Source organism: Platalea leucorodia (genome assembly GCF_965183815.1).
Source record: "Platalea leucorodia genome assembly, chromosome: 1".
NCBI lineage: Eukaryota > Metazoa > Chordata > Aves > Pelecaniformes > Threskiornithidae > Platalea > Platalea leucorodia.
In genome coordinates, this window is record NC_138823.1 from 117,273,997 (window position 1) to 117,291,064 (window position 17,068).

The following is a 17,068-nucleotide window of genomic DNA, read 5'->3' on the forward strand; positions in this document are numbered from 1 at the left end:
AACTGAAGGCATGTAGTTTGTCCAAAATAATACTCTTGGTGTGTATTCTTTGAGCTCTAAGCATGATTTGGGCTAATTACAAATAGCAGCTTTGCTTCAACTGCAGTCTGTTTTCTGTTTTTCCTTTCCTGAACACTCCTGCAAGTTAAGTATATTCTGGGGACTCTGCCCACTTAGCACGAGTCTCTGAATGAGCAAAGGTACTCGCCCGTAGGTAGGAGGTTGTCCTGCTTCCTCAGAAGTGGCCTCTCTCTGCTTGCAGGGTGACAGTCATCAGGGAACCAGGACAACACTGCATCCTGAGGAACCAAATTTACCTACCTATTTTATAACCCACTGACACTAAATGAAGAACAAACACCTTATAAACCCAAAACTTTTTGGATGAGTATTTTGCAAGCCGAAAACACAAGGCAGAAATTGTCAGATAAATTGAGTAGTTCAGCCAGCCCCTTTCCCTGGCTACATAACTCTCTTTGGAGGAAAATGCTAAGATTAAGTTATTGAGGGTAGATTACCATCAACTTTGTTGACTGTGTCTGAATCATATGATCACCCCCACAGTACTAAAGTAACTCAGGGCACTGAAATCAATGGAGGTAGGCTGCTTTACACCAGCAGAGACGTCTTCCTATGCCTCCACCAATAATAGCTATGAAAAAACCTTAAGTGCGTTTACTCATGGGTGAGGGAATGGGGGTGGAAATAGTTTCTCGGTAAATCCAAAATCCTGGCCAAGGATCCAGAAGGGGATTAGTATCACAGTATCCCTCTTACTAGCTGGGCTGAGCTGAGCTTGTTAGAAAGGTGTTAAACTTTCCTCTGCCAAGAGCACTTTGCAATAATCAGTTTATGAAAAATTCAATTTGGCAGCAAACTCTTGGCAGTCTCAAATCAACTGTACCTATTATACCCCAGTCACAAGTGGATGGGCAAAGGTGGCTCAGCACATCAGTCTCTCCTCCCCAGCCTTGAAATTTGCTCAGTGATGCTGGAGGAGGGAAAAAATAGTGTTGTGTAACTAGTCTCCGAAACCCAGACAGCCATTAAGGACAAGAAGAATAAAAAAAAAAAAGTCGTCAGAAACAAAAGACAGCCAGCTGCAAAGCTTCTGGCAGGAGCTTCCAGGTAGAAAGTCTGTTTGCACAGGCCTCCCAGGGCAAAGGAAACAGCCTGTGCCCTGTCATGACAAAACATTCACCCTGACTGGGAAAAATGTAAATGATGCTGAAGTGATAATGAGCACTCAAGTGGATTTCTTCCTGAAATGAGTCACAGCTGCTGTCAAAGCTCCGTCAATTTGATTGCTGTAGCAGGCTGAGGAGCAAGCTCTCAGGAATGCCACCTGAAAGCCTCTGCCATGGAAGAGGAGTCCCACCAAGCCCAGGCAAGGGCCCAGCAGCACAGGGCAGTGTGAACGTCTTCCCCATCCAGCCAGGAACAGGGCTTCCACCTGCCTCCTCTGGGGAGAGGCGGCGGTCCCTCCGTACACACAAACCATTGCGTTATGGTGCACTGCTGTGTGTCGTGTTAGTAGCTTCACGACTGTTTTTCCACTAGAAGGCATTACTGGGGCCAGGGAGAGTAGGCTGGAGAAGAGACAGATGGTATTTTCTCTCTAATTTTGGTGTTTGAGAACAGAATTTGCACAGTTTGTTCCTCAGTCAACCCTTACTTTCAGGATAAAAAACTGTTACCTGCCAGAACATGAATGGTTTTGAAACATGCCATCAAAAAAAAAAAAAAAAAAAAAAAGGAATTTAAAAAAGTGTGCGGAGGGGGAGCTTTCATCTTAAATAGCTATGAAATTTGCATTCCTGAGGTCTGATGCTATGGTTATTAATCAGATGCTTTGGAGTCATTAAAGACTCTCTCACTAATATCAAATGCGAACGTCCTTTCTTCCTCAAGATTTCCCAACAGATCTTTAAAGTCTTGGAGTTCCTTTCATTCTTAATACACACCGTGATTATCTTGTATCTGCAGAGTTCTCTTTTACACCCAGGGTTTAGTATCTTTCCCTTTCCAGCAGATCTCCTCTTCTTTTAGCTAGGGCTCCATTTCAGGTAGCTGCTATTCTAAAACCTAATTTGTCCATTTATATTAATACGTGCCCTCAGAACAGAATTTGGAAGCTCAGCCTGACATCTGCTGTGCCTATGCTCCACCAACTTACACAGCATTATCCTGTCACGGGAATCTGCAAGCCTAAGTAAAAGCCTCAGCTGCAATTAAGTGAAATCTCCTGCTCCATTTCATGTGGCCAAATGACTTTATGTTGCTCGTTCCCATCTTCCTGGCTGTACTGAGAGATGGGCAAGGAGCAGATGAGAGTCGTAAGGTGCACGGGCCACCCTTGTGCAGAAGGAGACTCCTCTCCGTTCCTTCCTGGGTAGAGCAAGCTGATTCCCATGTACAGGAGCCTTTTCAGGGATGAACGCTGCAGCGAGAGCGTGAAGTAGTTTGCTGTCAAAGTGACAGGAGAATGAATTCCCGTAAGACCTGAGAAAGCCATGGACAAACCTTTGGAAATGGCGGGCAAGAAGGTAAATGTTCTTTTACATATGCCAAACACAGGCTCCGGGCAAAGCATGTTTGCTCAAGGAGCATCCAATGCTGCAGCTGCACTGCCTGGCCTGCCTGGGCCATGTTCCTCTAGCTATCCCTCACATGCACATTGATTCAGATATACCATCTTAATTAGAAGTCTCCAAAATCCAAATTCAAAGCATTCCCCCTTTTCCCACCTCTCTTCCGCCAACCGCCACTCGCTCCGCTGAAGGTGTAAATAGGTCAGGTGTTTCCATGGCCACAGTGAACCAAATAAGCAGTTGGGGTTCAGCGAGCGATGTGGCTTTTTTAATTGTTCCAGTGCCAGGTAGCACGAGGTGTGCGACGCCACGCTGACAGTACCTAACTACCTCCTCTTGCTCGTCGGCGATGTGATGGCTGGCACTGGCCCCTTCCCCCCTCAAAACCGTTATCTCCTGCAAGCTTCAACAGGCAGCTCCCCTCATGGGGTAGTGCTGATGAAAAGTACATTTCACGCAGAAAATGTCTCTTTGCATCGTCACTGCAAGTACTAATTGCCGGTTCCAGTGCGGCATTGAACCTATTCGCACAAGGTGTAATTAAGTTGTGACTCACTGCCACAGGATGCTGCAGAGGCCATAATGTATAAAATAAGCCTAAAAGGGGACTAGACAAATTCACGAGGGACATGTCTAACCAACAGGATGGCTGGGACGCTACACCATTCAGGAAACCCCTCCTAAACCTCTCAATGCCTGAAGCCGAGGAGCTGTAGCACAGAGAGGAGGTTTTTTGTACTTATGTCCTATTTCTTTCCTAGAGTCCCTCTGTTCCCCAGGATCCCAAGCTAGACGAACGTGTAGTCTTCCACCTCCTCACTCTGCATAACAAACAGAAAAATTGGGATGAACTGTGGGGCTGATGGCTCCGAATCTGAGCAGTGCTGAGATGCCTCCGACCCTAGTTGACAACCTGGATGGAAACACGCAGGACACCAACAGGATCAGCCCTGTGCTGCATTTGACCAGTTGTCACAAGGCAGTTTCTGATGTCTGATTTTTTCTGTGTGGTGAATCATCTGGCTACTATGGCACAGATCAGTTTTCACTCAGTGAAAAGCACCAGATCCTTCGCACATCACAGACTCAGTTATTTGTCAATAAAATTGCTCATTTAAGACTGATTTATCTCCCTTTCCAGGGACCAAACATGAGGATGTCTACTCTGGCTAGTGTTGCTCATGAAAGCTCTGGCTGGAAGATTTTGTCCCATAACCTGACACCCCAAACCATCCCCATCTCAGCTGTGATGTTCACTGAAGCCTCCTTGCAATGCAGAAGAAAGTTTTATGAGGAGGAGTCAGCGCAAGACTTTCAAGCAGGCTGCCTTGGTGACCAGCCTGCCTGGGGAAGCAGGAACCCTCCCTGTTTCCCCATCCTGTAAGACGGACATACCAATCTCTTCTGCAAATTGTCAAGTATATGGACCCCCTTCATATAAATACTGCTACAAAAGTAAAAATAGTAATAGAAATATTAATAATCCAAATATGCCATACGATCCTGGGATTTCAGTTCAGCCTAACAGCACATAGTTGAAATAGTTTATCCCCTGGGCTAGCAAAGGAGTAGGAGGGTCCACACCAAGACCTCCTCTCACTTGTAACCAAACACAGCACAAACACACCAAGAGCTCCTCTCTCCCGTAACCAAACACAGCTCAAACCTCCACAGAGGGAGCCTGAGTTGTCCTGACAGACTTCTAGTACAAGCTTACTCAGATACATCGTTCTCTAAAAAATCATCTCAGCTACACTTTCCCACCTTTTGGCAGTCTGGCTTACCAAAGGGCATTGGGACTATGATTGTATCGCCTGGGCCACGCCAAAGCCAACGATGCTCTTCATGTCTGTTCACTCATCTCAGCAAGATGGGGCCTGAAACTCATGATGTTGTCTCCTACCGTCACCACCATCACAAATAACCAGCGCCAACCAAAGCGACTGCTTTTGCCCCTCCACATGTCGTCTTCTTGCACAACCAACGGGGCTTTAAATTCAGGGTGTTGTTGAGGGCTTCACAAACAGTTCGGAGGGTAATAAGCAGCTCAGCTCCCCTCCTTCCCCAGCTTATTAGCTTGACACTTTCCTTATACCCCAGTGTCTAGAAGTGTGAAAAGGGAAAGGATTTTAATTTTAAGGCAAAATTACTCAAACTTAATTGTTATGTGAGGCTTTGTATTTAGCCTCCAGTCTCTCTCAGAAACCCGGTAAACATACGTTCCCAGTTTGAAAATATTGATTTTTTCCTCCTCAGTACTTTTTTCCTAAGTGAAATGAAAATCAGTAGAGATTTTCTTGTTTAACAGCATCAGATCTGGCATAATATACAAGTATCACCTTGCCACGACAAATAAGCTTTACTTATTCATTGGCATTAGCAATGTCCACACAGCCCTGGGAATAGCATGTTGTTGTTTCAGCTCATTACTGCGCTGTCAGCAAAAGGAGAGCAGTAGGGCTGAAATTCAACCCCCAGATACATGTGCACTGTTTGGAGCCTGCAATGGGGAGCAGTGTTATGGGTGGCTGTAAAAATGTTCTTCGGAAAGTCAAAGAGGACATAGCATGGGTGGCAGCAGACCTGGTGCTCCCCTCTAACTTCTTCTCTGATCTTCAAGAAATTAGATCCCTCATCTGTAAAGTGGGGATAACCGTATTTACAACCACTCTGTAAAGCATATAAAATCTATAAATAAAAAGCACAGTAGCAAACCAGATAATCCCACTGCTATCAGTTAGCTGTCTTCTAGGGAAACTTTATCTCTCAAACAGATTCTTATAATTAAGATAAATATGATGTTGGAACCAATATTTGTTTTATATAATTATCTACTCCCCACATACATATTTCCTCTGCCCCCATTTTTTCTCCTATGTAAAACTTGGTAGTCTTGCTTACCAACTAGATTTAGACCTATTAGGGTTATCTGTAATAGAACAATTATTTGATCATTAAAAATATAGGGTTTAGAGAACAATGGATTAATGAGGAGGGAACGTAATGCAATACTATGGAAACTACATTGCAGGATTTAATATCGTATACTTCCGTGGTCAGAAAGTCCTACATTACAATCCTATGATGCCAACTCTGTACTGAACAGCAAGTATCCTAAAATCCAGTTAGCTTAGACTTAGCATACTGCAGAAGCACAAGATACAGCAAGAATCTGTCCAGTCACATTGAGCTACCATAGTTATGTGACATGTTCAGGAAAAAAATGCTTTGTTTTGCAGATGTCACTTTTCAAATGCTGGTACTCAGTAGGTCTATATAGCAACTGTTGGGCCATTGCCTAATATTGTAAGTCAAATCATAGGTCACTACATGCTTATTCCAAAATAATCTTCCCTCCCTGCCAAGTCCTGAGTCCCAGAAACCCTTATCATGGATGAGAAAATAGGAGATATGCAATCAGGTGCACAAGAAGGCACTGAAGTGACAAAGCTTCTAAAATTACAAGTGCACAAAACCAGACGTACTATGCCATTTAACTTCAATGCTGATTTTATAAGCACTAACTCTCTTGGACAGTCCTAGTAGTCCCACTGTAGACACCACCACCCCCTCTGGGAGGGGACATTAAATGCTCTTCTGGCCCCTCCCTTATTCACAAACACCATCCATCCTAATTACTAGTGGCCCACAAAAACTCACAGCTTTAGCAGTGTAATCTTTGGAAACTAGAGCTTGATGGTATAAGAGGTTTGGTTTGGGGGTTCTTTCTTGGTTTGTTTGTTTTTATTTGGTTGTTGTTGGGTTTTTTTTCCCCTCCTGCAGCATAGTTGTCCTTTAAACTTGAATAGCTAGATAGCTGTCATTACATCGAGTGATATTCTTGAGGGGGGGGGAAGCCACCAACAAAAACCCTGCAGGAAGTATTCTGAAATGCATTGTACAAGACCTTAAACTTTGAGGTTAGGCAGCTAATTTTAGTACTTTCATTCCCTAGCTGCTCACTAACCCTCAGACATGTATTTTAAATTTAATTTTTTTTTCAGTATGAAATTTCTTATGCATTGCTTAGGTGCTTATAAGGAAAATAAAAAGGAGGGGACATTGTTTCACTGATTTTGGGGGATTGTGGGTAAGACTTCTGAAGCTACCTCAAAATGTTAAAGATATAGTCAGTGTATTCTCCCCACTCTTTTTTTTTTAGAACAAGAGATGCTAACCTGTTTTTTGAACAATCCCTTCCAGATTGCTAAATCAATTAGTAGATTTCTTAATCAAAGCCTTTATTAATTTTGTAATGCTGCATCCAGGTAATATTTATCTACCCTGCAAAAACTAGCATGGAGAGCTTATCTAATTGACCATTGCAGCAGCAGCGAGGTCTGTTTCCTGGTATTCAAATAAAAATGAGCAAGAGAGGAAAACTAATACAAAAATGGGGGGAGGGTAGGTAAAATAGTATAGAAAATGACAAACAGGAACACTTGGAAACTCCAGGGCAGAAGTTGAGTCTGTGGCCCTCTATGTATTGCCACGTATCACATATAATGACTCCATGCCTGGGGCAAACTGTCTGATTGTCCCCATCTTCCTGGCGGCCCTGATAACAAGTGCAAGAAAAGACAGTGTTTTAACCACGAATACAGCAGTGGGGCCTCAGCTCCCGACAGTGACATTAGACAAGCTACAAGGGAAGCTGTTTTGTAACCTTAGCTATGACAGCTGAGAACCTACACATGCAGCAGTACTTGACTTGGGTCCGGATCAGCCTTAGATTACAACGACTATATGCAACACAGTTTTATTCATGCCTGGCTATTACAAGTAAGAGTCCCTGCCTCCCTTTCTTTTTCCCTGAGAGAAAGAAAATCGGAAAGTATTTTTGCTCCGGCACTGCCTGGAGGATCTATAGCAACATGAGCTTATTTATTACCCGTCACTTCTACACAAACATTTCCTACTGTGTCAGACCAACCATTTATTATATCATTTCCCTCTGAGGTCTCAACATCATCCATCACCGCAGTCACCTACCCTGCTCCTGCTCCGGGCCTTTGCACTGCACGGGGATCTGCCAGTGTGGACACTGGGGGCCTGGGCTGCTGCTGTTTTCCATTTCATCACTCTTCCATTACCACTTTGCTTGCCTGGAACTCCCAACCTGTTGTTAAGGGTTTAACGGGGCACATTCTTTATGAGCCTTCCCTAAAAACATCCCCTTAATACAGGCAATACCAACCTGCCCGTTTTGTGAACGCCTCACCTCCTCCTTCCTTCGAGAAGGAATAGGTGGAGGTTTCCTTCCCTGGTAAGAATCATGCTGCCTTCCTGCCCTCCCCTCCATGCACAGGTATGGACATCTTTAGCCTGAAGACTGGGATGCATAGATTTTTACCTAAGCTTTCTTAATTGCTGCAGGGAAAAGGTGGGAGTGTAAGCAAAGGTGCAGCTGCCATCGTAGCAGCAAGATGGCTGAACTTGCCAGGTAAGTAAGAAGGGAAATCCAGCATTAGATAGATCTAAGACAGATCTAGATTCAAGACAAAGATATTTAAATGTAATCACTTGCAGTGTTAATGTTACCCTAGTTTGCCAGTGAAGTTTGTCAGTAACAAGTGAGGCAAGAACGGGAGGCAGCTGGACAGCAACAGACCCAGCTCCATGTGGGTACGTCCTCCCAGACCTCCCCAAAGATGGGTCATGTAGTCCACTTGAGTACCTCTATGCCTCCAGTAAGATTGTTCATGCATTATTTTTCTGTGTTTCCAATAATTTCCCCTCCATCTTTTGGATTTTAGGAGGTGAGAGTTTGTAAACAATACACAGCTGTAGCTGTAAACAAACATCTGGAAATTGCCTTTGTTCTGGGGTGCATCTGGTGGAAAATCTGTCCCAGTCTTCTCTTCCCAGTATCTCTGCCAAACAGCCTTTCTCCCTTGCTCTTTATCTCTAGACCCTGGCGAGGAGGGGACAGGCCATCATCAGACTTTCTGGGGGAGAAAGGGAAAGAAGCGTTCCTTTACACATTCACAGAAGTGCAGGATTGTCAATATATGACTGAGGGACACCTTGCTTGCATGCTTGATTATCACCATCTTCACCAGCAGTGGTGTCAGGATCCTAATGGTCGATTTTACAAGTAGCTAGCCCATGATTTTTTTATGTTCTAGAAATCATATTCTCAAATGCATACTTGTATATATACTCCTAGGGCACAGGAAAAGGCTGTAAGGCTGTTTGTAACAGTTGAAGAAGCAGAAAGGATTGTCTTCCCGACTAGCTAGATGCATACATCATTAAAGTATATTCTGTTTCCTTATCACCAAATTAAAATAACTCTGACCAGGTAACATGTTTACAGTAACAGAGGGGATTCCTATACTGCTTAGAAATGTAACTGGATTTTCTCCTAATATGTTGCAATGACATTACAAGCTAAATGCCCAAGAAGTTACTAGAATGATGGGAGGTTAAGTTATGAGTATGCTGTACCACACAATGTAATACAGGAGCCCATAAACCCATAATGTCAGTTTCCTATGAAACTGATACATAATTTTAATTAAAAAAAAGAGAATTGTGCAGATACAGCAATGACTGCATGACCTGCTTGGTTATGAAAGGTCAATTGTAGAACTTATTTGGATATGCCCTCTAACTTCCATCCAAGATCAGTGATTTGTGTGCAAAGTAGGAAAAACATTTTATTCTTCTCAAACTTTTGTAACTCTGACCATTTTCTCATAATAGTTAAAAAAATAAATACAACTTTTTATTAACGTGCTGTCCTGTCTCCTGCATTTTCTAATCTAGTGTGTGCCCAGCACCACTGGAGATCCACATGCTCATTTGTGCTTTCCTACCTGGATACGAGATCCTTTGTAAGGCAACAGACCCGGCTCTCCAGGGACGCAGACTGCTGCATCTCTCCTTAGCGGCCGAGTTTAGCGGCAGTGAAATTCACTTTCATCTTGTATTTAAAAACTGGCATCAAATTTGCAAATGGCTTCTCTGTGAGCTGCATAGAGAGAGGCACTTTCAAAGTCGCAAATTAGCAGCTTTCAAAGGGAAATGGCCAGGTATTTTCCCTGTGCCTTGGCACATATCCCTTCAGCAAAACACCAGCCCTCGGCGCTGGCCCATCCCTGTGCGGCAGCTCCTGCTCAGGCACGGCTGAAGCACAGGTTTGAGGCACAGCAAATTCTGCTTCACGTATCAAAATAAGGGGAACAGAAACCGGGGTGGGTGGGCGGTGGGAAGCAGAGAGGAAGCTGGAGAAAGGTTTGGCTGGAAGCGTGAGTCACGGTGTTACGAGATGTATGGGATTATCATAGTTTACATAGTGTCCTCATTGCCAAACGGCCACGTCAAGTCCCCAGTGCAGTGCTGGCAGCGGAGGGGTCATGAGCAGCAGGACAGTAATACAGTAGCACAGTGTCCTCAGTCAGAGGTACCAGCCCAGGGAGGGTCTTGCAACCCCTCATGATGTTATGGTTCCTGCAGCAAAGAGCCTCCGGCGCACTCTGAGGCACGGCCCCACACGCAATTGTCACAAGTAGCGCTGAGAAAAGGCAGTTTCTCTCTTTCTTGCCAAGACCATGTTCAAATTTTAACAGACTCAACCAAAAACTTCTCCTGGAAAGAAACTTAGACCTGGAGCACGCCTGACACTTGTGACACCCGACACTTGTGAAGTTGCAGCTTCCTCTTCAGTTCCATATTGTATTTATTTGGCCCCAGATGGTGCTTATTTATTCCACAACTTCCAGAAAATTGTTTCACTGCTACCCATACATGGAAATAGTGAGGACAGCGCTGATCCAAAGCCTACCAAAGTCAAAGGATAGATTCCCACTCATTTTTAGCGTCTCCTGCATCAATCTAACTCTCCAGGAGCGCTGCTGGGGCCGACCTTCTGCCCTTGGTAGAGCTCCAATTCAGAGCAGAAATTGCTGAATTACAGAGATTAGTCTCTTCTAAAATTTTTGCTTTTTTTCTTTATTTTAGAAGCAGCAGCGGTATCTGGCTTCCAGCACCCAGCAGACTGTCACACTGCAGACAGAGCCTGCTCAACTCCCTAAGCAAACCTGCCTCGCTCCGTCCGTGAGCATCCACGTAGGCACCACGCAGGCACACACACGCGTTGTTCAGCAGAAGTCACACTGCGGCACATGCATCTCTTCTGATCTGCCTGACAGCCCTGCCTCCTCACACAGTCAACAGAGAGGGGTCACATAAAGGGAACAGGACACTAGATATGATCCTGTGAAGCATTCCAAGCCTTTCGGCTCCCCTTTGCTCTCTCCAGCCTCTGTGCTAAGTAAACACCACTTAGACATTTTGTTGTTTTTACCAAAAGAAGCTATTATGTTTTTTTAAAAAAAAAAAAAAAAAAAAGGAGATGGGAGACCTTAAGACATTACCCCTGAGCAGACAGATCAGATACCTTTAGAGCAGAGCAATAGCACTTCTCCCCTCCCCACAAATGCAGTCAGCACATTTGATTTCTTTTTCTATATCTCTCCCATGTTTATTATTAAAACATGTCATCACCATCTAATCACCACTGGAATTGAAAGTAACTTTGCACAGGAGCATTCTAAAATTAGAGAACGCCAATTAAAATTAATGCAAACCCAAAGTGCTGTGCTGTGCTGTAAAGAAAGCACGGCCAACAGATGAGCGAACGCAACCCATATCTGCTAATTTCACAGTGCCGATACTTGATTTAGTTTTTTTTTTTTTTTTGCTGGTTCCTTCCTCTAAGAGCAGTGCCGCAAAACCACCAGCTCAGGGCTCTGCCGAGACCTTCTCCTTACCCCATCCATGCAGCAGGAGTAGTCCCATCCAGGATGCTCCCGTCTTTCCTCTTTGGAGGAGTCACGGTTTGCTTCTCTTGCAGCAGCCTCCCTGGGTGCCCGCCACCCCGCTCCACGTCCCGCAGACAGCTGGAGCCAGCCCGGGGGGCCGGGGCATCGTGGCGACGGGACGCGGCCCTTCCTGATATAATGGGAAGGCCAGTGCCAGCGCCGGCATCGGTCTGGGCGGGATTCCAGCGCGGCGGCCGTCCTGCACCTGTCGCAGGGCACCAACCGGGACAATCAGCTGCGCAGCTAATATTAACCACCCGCGCCGCCAGCCCCGGGAGTGTGATCCAGGCACAGAGCAGCTTGTAGGGAAAAAAATTGTCCAGCTCGGCCTTTAGTTAAAAGGAAAAGAAAAAAAAAAAAAAAGTGAATATCCCACTGGACGGATAACCTCCATGGAAGTCCCAGAGCCCTGTGCGGTCCTTTTCCCGTTCATCACATTAGCCTGCTTTTCTCTCCAGCAGTGGTTTTGGTCCTTCCAAAATTGCTGGCCACAAACAGGAAAGGATATATTCATATTTACTCTCTCTACTACCTCGTCACTGACAACCTCAGGTCCTCCAACAGCCAGAAGAGAAACCCCAGGCTGAGCCTCAGCCATGCCGAGGGTGACAATCGCACGATTGCGCTACTTAGTGGCATGCTTTGATTTGTGGCTACTGGGAAAGCACCATGACAGACAGTGCTGTTGCATATAGCAAGAAGGTAAAATAAGCTAGTGCTATAAGTGACTCATAAAAACCAAACTCAAGAAAACCTTCCCACCCAGCATAACCTACAATGATAACATAGCATGTTAACGTCCTGCTTAAAATAAAACACCCATAGAACTGGGCCACTTGTTGTTGTTGGGTTTTTTTGTGGTTTTCTTTTGTTTGTTCGTTTGTTTTTTGGGGTTTTTTTGTTTTTGTTTTTTTTAAGGAATTTTTGCAGCGCTTGATTTCCTCTGCTCCCTGGCTATTGCAGGGGTCTCCAGGCACCAAGGGACGTGATGAAGGCATGCACCACAGCAGCGATAAGCACCAGAGGGCAGCTTAAATATGAACGTGAGCTCCAACTCCAAATTCTCCGACTGAGCAGTTTGCAGCAGATCTTCCACAGTCCTAGCTGTAAGCTTCTTTGATGCATCCATTTTGTTTCCATAAAATGACTATGTTCAAGGTGAAAGGGATGGAAAGCAAGAGCTGCAAGGTCCTGCTTTCTGCAAGACCTATCTGGAGGGAATGAGACCCAATGGTGGCAGTGTTTGTGGAGAAATACAGGCGGGGAAACTCTCATACTGGGTTGTGAAAGGTGTAAAGTCTTGCTGCTGGCTTCGTGCTGGCTGGATTGTTATTTTAAACCATGTCAGGGACCAGATGGTGCCTTTTAAAAAAATGTGATTATAAGCTAAAATTTAAAAATACACCAGAAGCATTTGTGAAACTGTAGGAGAATTAAAGGGACAAACACCAAAAGTAAACGTAGAGAGACACTGGCTTCTGAAGAAGAAAGCTGCTGCAGTCTGAGAGAGAGAAAATGAAACCGGTTGTTTCCACTTCTGCAAAACGTGGGAGTCTCCCTAGACAGCTAAATTAGAGAGAAAATGTGACACAACTGAATCCCTACATTCCCCTTGCATCCTCTGAGCAACCTCTTTGATCCCTGGGGAAAAGAAACTTGATTAATTTCCACAGCCAAGTCTCTCTTTTAATAGTAATATATAGATCAGGCCAAGATCTGGGCAGGTTCTCTCCTTCCCTACTAGCTGTACTGTTTGTTTACCTGACCAAATCAAGATGGGCCTGCCAGACTGCAATAGCCAAATATTCTCTACTCATTCCCTGACTAACCATTTGAGTCATTCAGTTTAAAAAAATGTTTCAGTTTAGCCAGAACATCTATCTTTAGACTAAATCTTTAAAACAAATATTTAACATTTAAATTTTTCAAATAGCATTACTGGTAGATTTGGAAAATTCCCGTTGTATTTTACAGCCTTTCAGAGAAAAGATGTCAGGTGATGAAAGCTACATAACCCAGCCCACTAGAGAAAGGAACATTTCTCTTAAGGAATGTGGATTCAGATCCATGTCTTCCAACCCTTACAATACATACCAAACTGGCACATGGGGAGCCTGCTTTGTCCTGATGTGACACAATCTGTTAAGTGACCATGTGCAGCCACCTATATATATATAAACAAATAACTTTAATTGTTCTTTGCTTTGTTCAGTTTCTGTCAAAGGCATTAAGCTTACTGGCAAGAAAATTACAGCTTTCCATAAAAGAGGAAGGCACCAGACATCAGTTTAGTGAGGGATGTTTGTGGCTGAGGCATGGGTTGCATATCCATTTCAGGAAATGCGTGTCCTTAGCTCGACTTCTCATTGCAAATAATTCAAGATCAAGCGAAGACCAAATCTAGCTGCAAAGCCTGAGTTCAGGTAAGAGACTATCTCACCTCTGAGATTTAGCTGTCTGCTTTAAGCTTGTATTATATACAGGACAATGTGCCAGCATATGCCATTAGAAGGTAAGCGTATCAGAACAAAAATTTGTCACGCAAAGCCATATTCTCCAAGAGTTATAATAAACAACAGAACAATTCAGGAAACTACTTATTTCTTTTTCAGTCTCAGCTTCCAGCGTTTTCACTCTAGCAGCAAGGCAACCATTCCTGCAGGCACGGTGTGTCCCCTTATGGCCACCATCTCACTGTAATTCAAGAACCTGAGCGCAGCTGGTATCATCACTCAATGTTGCGCAAGCATTTACAACATGAAACAAGCTGCTCAGACTCTGGCATGAGGCTAGTGTTGGACCTGGATGTGCCTGCATGCAATTCCCACAAGAGATTTTACCCTACTATTGAGTTTTCTCACATATATGTTGATTTTTTTTTTTTTTTGGTGGTATCACAGATTTTTCTAGTGAGTGTATGGTCTCCCATGATGTTGTCAACCTAGCTTGCTATGCACTATCCCAAGAATCAACATTACAATAATGAGAGAAAAAGCATTTTCTAGCCCAGCCCCTCCAACCACTGTACTTTGAAACATACACCCAAGGATACAAGAGGACAAAAATAGATAGGATCAGATCCACAAGAACTGGACACTCAAAAGCCACACTTGGCGTCTGCCTTGTTGTGGAGATGCCTCCAGTTTTCACTACAACTGTTCCAAATATCTGTAACTGGGTGTACTCGGTTGTACTTCATCGCAGCAGTACTAAACAGCTGGGACTGTAGTTTGTATTGAAGATTAGGCCAATCAAGGTCATAGCTTACGTCTCTCTCCTCTTTTTTTTTTTTTTTTTTCCCAAAACACCTGCTAGTTGTATCTGTGACCCAGTATACGAAAAAAATAAGTTAGGTTCCCTTCCCTGTCTAAAGGGAACTGAACCCATCAAAAAGCCCTACCCACCAAGCTACAGGTACAAAGCACTCTGAGGGAAGTGTCTGCAATTTCAAACTGTTGCTATTTTAGCAGAATAGGTAGAAAAATCTTATAAAGACAAAAGCAATACGCAAGTTTCCAGCCAGTCTGTATATACAAGGGAATATTCACATATTTCCGCAACAGGACTTTAACTTGGCAGAATGCCTTCATCACTAGACTAGAGGCTTATTTTTGAACTCTCTGTCAGCCACCCTTTAATTACCCAAACAAATATTTGAATGTTTTGATGCGCATGGATCTAGTCTCATCTTCGGTTACTAATAATTGTCAAGTTTTTGTTCTGTTTCAGGTTTTTTAGTATATCAATTCATCTGAAAAACAGCAACACACAGAGTCCTCCATCCGGCGTGCAGACTGGTGTGTGTGATGTGCAGGGCTGTGTTGTGGGAGATAAGGCTGAGCAGTAGCTCCTCTGAACCACTTGTGTCCTGAAACGAGATTTCCAGAATGTCCTAGCTCCACTCCTACAGAAGTCTGTAATTATGCCGTCTGCCACTCTGGGGAAGGCTGGATTGATCATCAGGTTAGCAAAAAATTAATTCCAGGCCAAGTCTTATGTGACGGATTAGCTTAATGGTTTCTAAAATAACTCCTCAGGACTTTGCTGCACCTCCTCTCAGAGAAGCAGCCCCTCACTGTATCAGAGTGCGGTGCTGCACCAGGGGTCGTAGTTGTGAACACACACAAGCAGGGATCTGTCTGCATCCTCGTGCTCCCTTCATTAGGATTTAACATCTCCTACAACAGCAGAGGTCAAGGCAAGAACCTAATCACACAGTCACAAGGACCTGTTACTGAGATATCTTAAAGAAATGTACATAGCGTGAATTGAGGCAACTGACAGAGTCATGGAAAGAAGACAAGCATATTCAAAATTACACTGTATATTTTACCTGTAGATGAAAGCACATCTCCCAGACAGCACAGAGGTAAAAAGCTCCAATGCTTTTTGCTTGCAAGCCCAAATAGAAAAGGCATCTCTGAGTCATGCAAAAATACAGGGGAAAAAATATTTTAAGTCAGAAAAGGAGTTTAGGAAAGTGTAAGGCATCTCATCAGAAGAAATTCATATCATGCTACGCAGAGTATATTCAGATCCTAGACCAGGAACGCAATACACTTATTTTTTACATACTTTTTGACAGGTCATCAACATTGCGTCAATGGAAGCAGCGATACTGGCAAAGGCAACTTCTGGTTCAGCCCTGTATTGGGTACTGCTTCACAGCAGCTCATGTAACTCCCATGGTACACATATCACCTTTTAGAAATCCCTGTGCTTGACAAAAACTTTCCCAGGCACAAGCTTGTGTTGACCACAATAAAGTTTCTAAAATTTCCTACCAATTAATATCACAGAAGCACAATTAACAGAATTGCTGAGATGTGAAGGCAGGGAAATGAAGATAGAGAGGCAGAGAAGAGGTATCAAAACTGACATAAAATTTGGGGCACACAAGACAAGAAAGAGAACGGGTGTTGAGGAGGTAACACCGGATTGTGACCCGATTTGTAAATTGTGATGCAGCATGGGGGGAGAAATGGTCCTGCGGCCTCACATGTTTGCTTTTCCAGACCAACACAGCTTCACCAATTGCATCTCAGCCACCAGGGACTTGTGCAACTTCTGCTGTTTGACAAGAACCTAGCTGTGCCGATGAGCTGACAAATCCAAAATGCCTCCCGCCCGCAGCCCCTGCTGTGTGCCAAATTGCTATGTGTGCGCTTGTGCACCACTTAGGATCCATCTTCGGCAGTTGCCAAGAATGCCCCCCTCCCAGTCTCTCCAGCAGAAAGCAGTAAGCTGAGAGAGGGAAGCAGGGGGAGATGGAGAGGCAGAAAGAGAGGGAGTGTGCTGTGCACTTAGAAAGCCAACTTTTATTTTTAGAGACGTGAAGCAGTGCTCAAGCACAGCTTGTTTTTACCCCAAACAGAAAAGATTGCTCCCAAAAAAAAAAAAAAAAAAAAAAAAAAAAGAATCAGATGGCAGCTCGGCATTAGACAGGTACCTAAAAATGCCCCTGAATGATGCAAGAGCCTAGCTGAAGCAAGAGGGAGAATTAAGAAGTCCTAATGAGCAGAGATCAGGGCACACATAGCCCCCTTGCAGGTGCCTAACCAGCCATTCCCACGCCCTCCTTCAGCCCGAGGAGTGCTCCCATCCAGCCTGCCTGCTCTGCACCAGCCCGTTCACAAAGCAGCTTGCCCA

General features: G+C 44.3%; 1 protein-coding gene across 1 annotated transcript in view; it reads right to left on the reverse strand.

Moving 5' to 3' along the window:
• ARPP21 (cAMP regulated phosphoprotein 21) overlaps positions 1 to 11,449 on the reverse strand; it is a 202,723-nt gene extending 191,274 nt beyond the window's left edge. Inside the window, exon 1 of the mRNA XM_082334125.1 lies at positions 11,369 to 11,449. The gene's annotated coding sequence lies outside the window, so the exon portion shown is untranslated. The remainder of the gene's footprint in view (positions 1 to 11,368) is intronic.
• Positions 11,450 to 17,068: the final 5,619 nt, after the last annotated feature.